The following is a 9,470-nucleotide window of genomic DNA, read 5'->3' on the forward strand; positions in this document are numbered from 1 at the left end:
CAAATACTCTCAAGGTAACAACGTCGCAAACCACTGCCCCACCATCATAAGAACAGCTGCCACAAACTTTTGTCCAGTTATGAAAAATGTAAATAAGCACATAACCGAGGTACGGTTAATGTCGGTCATACCAAGTGCTCAAAATGTTCACCTTGAGCACTGACACGTGCTATAAAGTGATTCTGCAAAAATAACACTACACATCGAATTTCGTCCACTGTCAAGGGCACCACAGACTCACAGAACCCTGTCGTAGGGCATTTCATGCCTCCGGGAGCCGTCAGTGTTTCATAATAGAACTTTTGTTTTAATTTTCGCCGCAGATTAAGCTGTAGATGTGTTAGGTTTGATGAGTGTGTATACCATCTTCTGTTGCCTGAATGACCACTCCAGTACTCCCCAAATGTTCTCATGTCGTTACCTATGCGGAATGGGAGGGACATCTGTCATGTTGGTACCTTACTGGATGCCTTATTTCCAGTGCGATGTCTTCCAGCTGCGTATCTAACTAACTCGAAATACCTGAGTGTTGTTAGATTCCCTTCAATAAAACAAGGATCAATAATGCGGGTCCTGAAAACCATGCACCAAACGTTGGTAGACCAAGAGCGTCCTTTTTATCCGACTCTTTGAGTCAGCGTGGATTTTCAGCTAGCGATTGGTGCATATTGCGAAAGTTGACTTACATAGGGTTTGTAAACGATGCATCCTCCTTAAACAAAATTTAGCACAGATATGCCGTATTATTTTGTACCTTTTCTAAATAAATTTCGGAGAACTGTAACCAATTTTGGAAGTTATTGCTAAGTAGCTGTAGAGCAGAGAGATGTGAAGAGGATGAAATGCGACGAAATGTATGTTCACAGAACACGCGTTTGATTGATCACCGCCGGCCCGGGTGGATGAGTGGTTCTAGGTGCTACAGTCTGGAAAAAAAGAAAAATATGACAAACCGTGAGATGAGGCAACCTTGGAGACCAATGTTGCAATGCTATATCCTCAAACCTGTCACAGCCAATCAATTTTTGACGCAGCTCAGTGTTAAAAAACGCTCTTTCTTACCCACAGTGTTCCATACTGCTGAAAAATGATGTATTCGGCATATTCTCGCAAACGTGTAAAAAGTCGGACATGCAACAAACCAGGAACGTGATTACTGTAACTGCCTCTTCAGTAAAAAGGAACGGGCCATAAATCGTTTCCCTGTAAAGAACGCGAAACACATTAATCTCTGCAGACTATTTCTCGCGTTCGACTACGGTATGTGACTGTTGCGTACCCCATACTGTATTCTGACGTTGTGGCGGTTCAGTTTTCCACTTAAACGGGATTCAGCCTCATCACTGAACTGTTCAGGAAACTGTTGTTTTCTACGCCCAGAACGAATTCATAAGCCCAGAACGCCCAGAACGAATTCACAAAATTTTACACGAGTTTGCTATCAGCGTCCTGAAGGGCTTCTAGCAGTTGATTCCTGTATGATATGAAACACAAACGTTGCCGCAAAACCCGCCTGACAGACGCATGACAAATGCGTAACTCACAGATAGCTCGATTAGACTTCCTTGCACGAAGTGGAAAACTTAGTTGAATGCGCTCTAGGTCTTGATCGAGCGCCCGTGAGCGACATGTCAATTTCTCCTTACGTAAACAAACCATTGTCTTGAAACAGCTGGTGCCTTCGTCGAGTCCTTTGAGCTGTAGGAGGTGCACTTCCGTGCTCTAGATGAAATTAACGCTATAGAATGCTTCAAATGGCTCTGAGCACTATGGGACATCATCTGACGTTATCAGCCCCTAGAGCTTAGAACTACTTAAACCTAACTAATCTAAGGACATCACACACATCCATGCCTGAGGCAGAATTCGAACCTGCGACCGTAGCGGTCGCGCGGTTCCAGACTGAAGAGCCTAGAACCGCTCGGTCACAACGGCCAGCGTGACGCCATAGAGTTCTAAGTATATTGTATCTCTGGAAACGAGAAACACAAAACCCTTTCTGTTTTGGCCACCTCGACTCGAAGTAATGAAGCGAACCAGCGAAGTAGGTAGCTGTATCAGGATCTCGCATCTGGCGCTAAGGTGAACTTTTAGTATATTACGTAAGTTAAAACGTACTCATAGTTTTCATCTTCATTGATATATACGGTCCAGTCTCATAGATATAGTCACCTGTCAAAAGCTCAAATAACCGCCTTTTGCAGCGCGAACGTGCTGTAAGAGAGTCAGTGAGGCTCTGGGAGGTACCGACTGGTATGTGCTGGAGTCATGCCGACTCCAGAGTCGTGGGCAGTGGCGCTAGGTTTCTCCACGGCGCGAACATCTCGATCGAGTGGCTCCGCTGATTCTAGAACTAGTTTAAAGCCGGGGAGTTCGTTGGCCAGGGGAACACGGTAAACTCATACCGGTGCTGTCAGAACTATACTAGTAGATGCCGTAGTGCCGAGCAAAAACAAACTACATGTGAGGGTGGACGTGGTCCTCAAGAATAGGTCCATACTTGTGTTGATCCATTGTCTCTTCCAGAATCGCGAGATCACACAGGGAATGCCACGAAAACATTCTGCATGCCATTACGCTCTCTCCTCTGACCTGGACACTTCCTGCCGATTACTACAGGGACGTACACGCCAACTGCCATCTGTCCGATGGAGCATAAAAAGTGATTATCTGAAAAAGTCATCTGTAGCCACGCACGGGACGTCCAGTTGCGCCGGCCGCTGTGGATGAGCGGTTCTAGGCGTTTCAGTCCGGAACCGCGCGGCTGCTACGGTCGCAGGTTTGAATCCTGCCTCGGGTATGGATGTGTGTGATGTCCTTAGGTTAGTTAGGTGTAAGTAGTTCTAGGTTCTAGGGGACTGATGACCTCAGATGTTAAGTCCCATAGTGCTTAGAGCCATTTGAACCATTTTCGTCCAGTTGCGGTACTGGAGTCTAAATTCAACCCTTCGACCCCAATAAACAGCAGTCAGCATGGGTGCATGGACCAGAAACCTGCTGCAGATGTCCATACGCATCAACGTTTACTGGATGGTCGTTCATCTGGGCGGCCAGTTGTTCAACAGGCACTTGTCTATTCGCTCGTACACGTCTCCGCAGCTGTCGTTCACCCCTCTCATCTATGGGCCATGGTGCACCACAGTTACCTCGGTGTCACTTTTGGATAGCGCCATTTTCCCATGCGCCATATATTGCGGCACGCGGACAGTTTAAAGACTTAACCGTTCCTGAAATGCTTCGACCCTTGGCATGAAAGCCAATGATCGTCCACTTTTGGACATCAGATAAATCGCTCCGCCGCGCGGCATTAGCCGAACGGTCTAAGGCGCTGCAGTCATGGACTGTGCGGCTAATCCCGGCGGAGGTTCGAGTCCTCTCTCGGGCATGGGTGTGTGTGTTTGTCCTTAGGATAATTTAGGTTAAGTTGTGTGTAAGCTTAGGGACTGATGACCTTAGCAGTTAAGACCCATAAGATTTCACACACATTTGAACATTTTTTAAATCGCTCCGTTTCTACATAAAGACAATGACTGCACAGGTTTTCGAGTCCCTCCCGCCCTCCAACAGGCTTTGTATACCTGTCACTGGTAGTGGTGCCACCTGCCGTCTGTGAGTAGTTACTGGACGTTGACGTCGAACACAGGCGGGAATGACTGGACCTTGTGTGAGGTATCGAAAAAAGACGCTTTCTGTAGAAACAAGCACTGCGTCTCTGCCAAAACGGACAGTCAATTCCACAAGAAAGTGTAAGTCGTTGTCTGAATGAAATAAAAGAAACTATTATAAATATGTGTTTACATGAAAATACATGCTATTAATAACTGCACAATTACCTAATAGTTAATCCAGTTGCCGGCATTATCGATTGTAGCTTGGCCCTTAGCCCTCTCTCCGGTAAATCATCCACGATTCCAACCTCTAGATACCGTTTAACCCACTTTGCAAGGAACATCTTTGACTTTATAAGAATTTTACAGCAGCTCCACATGAAAACTTGAGTCCCTTTGGATGATTTTCAAGAAACACTGTCTCGTGACGCTTCAGATATTTTGCATTCATTTAAAACTGCAACCAACAAAACAAAACATTAACTCTCACACTGTTTATCTATACACTGTGCAAAAGCGCATTGATTACAGATTCGAGACCACTACCATTGATGTCGCTGCGGACGTTACATTTAAAATTATGGCGTACACTTTCTTGCAGAACTGACTGTACCTCGCCTGCTCAAAATGTTCCCATAAACGTAAAGTATAATAGCATTAATGATTACCACTATTGTTGACGTCCACTGCAATGAGAAAATCGGAAAATTCTATAGTTCGAGATGGCCAAGTAACTCATTTCACACCAATTTATCTTGCACCAAATGTTGAGTACGAATCTACCTAATTCATTTATATAGGAAAATGAATGGCAAGGTGGATGATTGTAAAGAATGTTTAAATGTAAATTGTTGTAAATGAGCTCAAAAATGAATAAGTCATAGCAATACAGGTGTAACTTGTGCCTAGTGCTCACGTGGCACACAGACAACGTGTAAGAAAATTTAACGAAATATGGTGCAATACACATCGCAAAAAACTTATGAAGGTTCACAATAAGGAGTGACTAAATTAGCTGTATCAACAGTCGGATCAGTTAATAGCAGGCAGATTTTGTTCCGAGTCTAGAAACGTAACCTCCTCAGAAATACACAAAGAACCGATAGCAAAATATGAGACGCAAGTCCAGCACGTGAAAGTTGTAGCAATTCCGCGGCGCAAATCAAAGAAAAGCATGAAACAACCAAGCTACATGTTATTACCTCACCGTACAGCAGCACAGTAACACGCGGCATTGGACATTAAACACCTCTTCCTTCCACACGAGGGAACACAGTAACAGCTATCCAAACCGAGGCTCCAGCATTTTCAATGAACCATCTCGTTTGTTCCCACGCCTGGAACTCAAAGATGACTATCAAGTGCCTCACAGACCAATCCCAAAGATAACTAAGTTGTTAGTAGAATAGCATCTCTGCTGTAACATTGGGTTAATTAGCACGAGAAAAAGATTAAATTGCAGAACAGCGTTTTCTCCGCCTAGAGAGACCTTTTCTGGTTACGTACAATCTGAAATCGCGATTAGCACTTGATTTTTGTTTTGTTTGACTGAATGAAATTCTAAAATATTTAACCTTGAACGTTTTATTCCTACATTCATTGGACAGCTGATCGTTACATTCTAAATTATCATTCCCTTATAATTAACGAGACACCTGATCGTGATATTCTAAATTATCAGACTCCTCATACCATAAGCTATTACGCGAAGTCCTACTGCACTGAAAGCACTCGAGTATGGAATAACTTTCCCCGTAACATCATAGAACTTACGCACTTCTTCATTTTGAGAATCAGTTTATCTCCTGAAACAACGGTAGCTTCCCCTTACCTCTAAGGTGGTCCATATACTTCACTGATCACAACCTTAATACTTTGCCCTAAGTATTAAGGAAGTTGGAATTCCTTGTCTCGTCTTTTTTTTTCTTTTTCTTCACTCTGTAAGTATTGATTCTGTATGACAGTTACTGTAGTACAAGTGCATGCACAAGTACCAGTTCCCGTCTGTATCTGACAAAACGTGACTGCTATTGCACTGTATTTTCTCCACTCCTATCCTAGGCTCTTGCGTCGTTGGTGAAGGCATGTTGGCAGATGGAATACGCAAGATTAGCGCACTGCACATCTCTGTTCACTGTTTCTCGGAAATAAATTTTTGTTACGACCTGCTTTCAGTTCGATATTTGCAATTTTGCCGCTTATTATGTTTGAACCGTCTGTTTGTGTATTCATTGGCGCCATTTAGCAAGCTGTTCAACCTTCACACCTCCTACTTGCAGTGCCTCATGGTATGCCTGACTGCATCCTTGAAACGAAATCTTCGACTTCTCTTTCTATAGCTCACTATATAACATCCTCTTACGAAGGTGATAATGCTGCATTCGTATCCTGTATCCGTTTATATGTGTTGGTTTTTCAACAAGAGTGTCTCGATAGATGACATGTTTATCGCCTTAAGTGTAGCTCAATTCCTGATATAATCACGATGTTTCTGAAACGTAAGGAAGACCAGGAGCGACAACGGCTCTGCGTACGGAAGGTTTCGTGCGTAATTGCAGGTGATATGCGATGAAGACACGTTTACGAAACACAGCGGTCATTAGCTTCAGTGGCATGCTATTTTATTTTAGTTTTTTACATCAATAAGCTATTCAGGTCGTTAAATTTATTCACGAATGTAAGTTTCCTGACGTCATTGTGGACAACTACAGGTTCTTTATCTTTAAAACGCACTTCACACGCCGTTATTGAGTTTTAGTCCAAATCAGCTGTACGATTCATATAGTCTTTCACACTGCAGTTATGGCATTATTAGATAACACCACTGCGTCTATTTCTTCTAACTGAGTTTTCCTTCATTTACGAAGCTTAACTGTGTTTGAATGGAAGAGGCATTATTAGAAATATCTTGTAACAAATATCCTTTAGACATTTACGTGCAACTTCTTTAATTCTCACTTAATAATATGTAAGTCCGCTTTGTGAATTGTCTGATGAAAGCTCTGCTCAGCATCAACGTACTATCCCAACCTTCAACCCTCTGATTATCAATAGCCTTGGACCATATGGTAGAAATTAAATAACGCAGCGTACTGGAGGTCATCCCACCGAGGACAAACCATGAATTGCGGACTACAACAACCAGAAGATGATCTTCCGTGTCAGAGGAATTAGTGTCCCACTTTTTGCGCTGGAACTATAATCCTCCCCCAAACACACACACAGAATGTTTTGACATGAACTCAGATACAACATAACTGATCAAACATAAGTGAGGAAATGATGCCATTGTTTCGAAAGCAAAATTTAGCAGCGACCTGTCTGTACCAAAACAATGTACACATTTTGTTTGTTGTTTTGCTTTGAATCCTAGCTCTTGCATTTTCTGTGTTTTGTTACGATACTGAAAACACACTACATAATTTTAAAGAACGGCTGTAGAATCTGTCCATCAAGCTCTATCTGGTGTTTCAGCCGTTTTAAAATAATGTAAATTAGAGAGCTGATGTGCATGGCTATCAAGTTTCCAATGGACCACAAACATCAGGACACACCGACAGTACGTGCCATGTATGCACACAAATTTAAGAATCCCTCAATAATGCACGCTTTAGCTGCCGACTTCCAGGTTCGCATTTGTTTCATACCACAGACCAGTCATACCATATTCACAGATGGTGTTCAGTTATCGCCGGCCTAACACGATCCTATTAAAAAAAATCTAATAATACATACATTCGGAGAGTGAACACATCGAAATCGGCAAACTGTCAAACTACAGCCTTCTACTTTCAGAAATCTATTAGAACGTTTCCATTATAATTGTAAGTGGTTTGCTTCAACATTGGCAACTGAACTTGTTTAATCTAGTCGAAGTTCCGTCAATCATTCATTTTTCCATCAACAAATCGTATTTCGTAAATACCATCATGAAGAGCAATCTTATGAGATGTGAAACGGGCAGAGTTATACATTAAAGGGCAGAAGCAGACCATGCAGGTTAACTCAGTAAAGTATGCTAACAACAAATTATGATAAAAACTTTCTAAAGCCAAGATCGTATACATATTTATTTATTTACAAACAAACGTTAAAGCGCATCTACTCACAGATTCCTTTAGTTGCACACATGTACATTAGCATGAAATCTGCTACTTTGAAGAAAACCTACGATTCTTTCCCCTGTATTACTCTTCTTTCGACTGTGTCTGACTCTTCGAACAAAGCATTTGCGTAGCTTTACACGGAGTAGAATCAGCGGTACTAGTAATGTCAAGATACGTTTAATACAAACATTAGATTATGCAAATTTGCTTCCCTGACGTCATATAATCTGATAAATTGTAGAAAGAGAAGACAACGAAGTATCTAATTATACTCAGTTTTTGATTATCTGGATATATTCAGTTCCCTGCGTGATGTCTGCTGGTAACCTGTTATAGACTTTAGTACAAGAGTATAAAACTACATTCTGAGTCCTAGACAGGGATGCATAGTCTATATGGAAATTATTTTTACTTCTAGTATTGTAGTTGTGAATTGCACAGCTCATCACGAATTCACTTCTTGCTCCAAGCTACTAATATCATTATGGAGTATATGTACTGGCAATTTTGGCACATAAGTGTATGAATTCTTAGATACCTGAAGGAGCTTTGGCAAGACGTATTCTTATTGCATGTTTCTGTAGAATAAATACTTTTTTAACCTTAACTGAATAGCTGCAAAAAAAATTTTGCCGACGGAAAGTACTGAGTAGAAGCATGCAAGGTGTTCCGGTTTGCAGGTGTGCATAACCAGAGATTTGTGAGCGCAGAGCAAACACAATTGCTCCTTTTGGTGAACTCAGACACGTTTTCGTGCAGCCACAGTTAATCATCCATTTCTAGGAACTCTTTCATCTCTGCATCTAGTTGTTTGGAAGTAAATTATATGCATTTTTCTAAAATTAATGGTCAAGGTATCAGCCGTAAACCAGTTGTAACCCTGCTCCATTATTGTTCCGCCTGTGTCTGGTATGAATGTGCTTGGACCCTTTATCTGTATACTTGTGTCATCAGTAGACAACACAGATTAATACGAAATAAATGAGATATGTGCTTCAAAAGATACTGAAACCATGTGAAATGCTAAAGAACACCTTTAAACACATGAGATAGAAATATTAGATTTGCATGGTCCGCTTTTAATGAGCTCTATAGGTAGTCACCAAAGCGCAAATTTGTGTGTGGCGTAGGACCAATATAGTGAGCACGAAAACCCTAAGACCGGAAGAATGGTATGTGGCTTTCTGAAAGAATGATCTCTAAGTATCGCATTAGATTAATGAACATTTCAGACCTACTACAATGTTTTATAGGAGCATAATTTGTGCATGTAACTGAATCTGAGTGAGATTTGAGGGATGTTGGATAGCCACTCCGAAAAACTGCCTGTAGCACTGGACATGTGTTTTCATATTTGCATCAGTGTTCCTGCTAGAGCTCTCAGGAAGATGCTGACGCGTATCGTCTTTGTTACGATACACACCTGTAACCAGATGCAGACATACACCTGGACCGCAATTCCAGACTAATTCAAATCTGATTCAGCGAGGGCAGCACAGATTGAGACAAAATCCAGCCACACTGTTACCAGGATCTGTTTCCAGGAAGTTAAGATGCCATCGAGAGTGCCAGTTTTCCTCTCGCACCACATTGTTATGTGATTCTCCCCGAATGGTATACACTGATGTGACAAAAGTCATCGGGTAGCGATATGCACGTTTACAGATGGCGGTAGTATCGTGTGCACAAGGTATTTAAAAGGGAGTACATTTGCGGAACTGTCATTTGTACTCCGGTAATTCTTGGGAAATGGTAT

This window comes from Schistocerca piceifrons, chromosome 1 (genome assembly GCF_021461385.2).
Source record: "Schistocerca piceifrons isolate TAMUIC-IGC-003096 chromosome 1, iqSchPice1.1, whole genome shotgun sequence".
Taxonomy (NCBI): Eukaryota; Metazoa; Arthropoda; class Insecta; order Orthoptera; family Acrididae; genus Schistocerca; species Schistocerca piceifrons.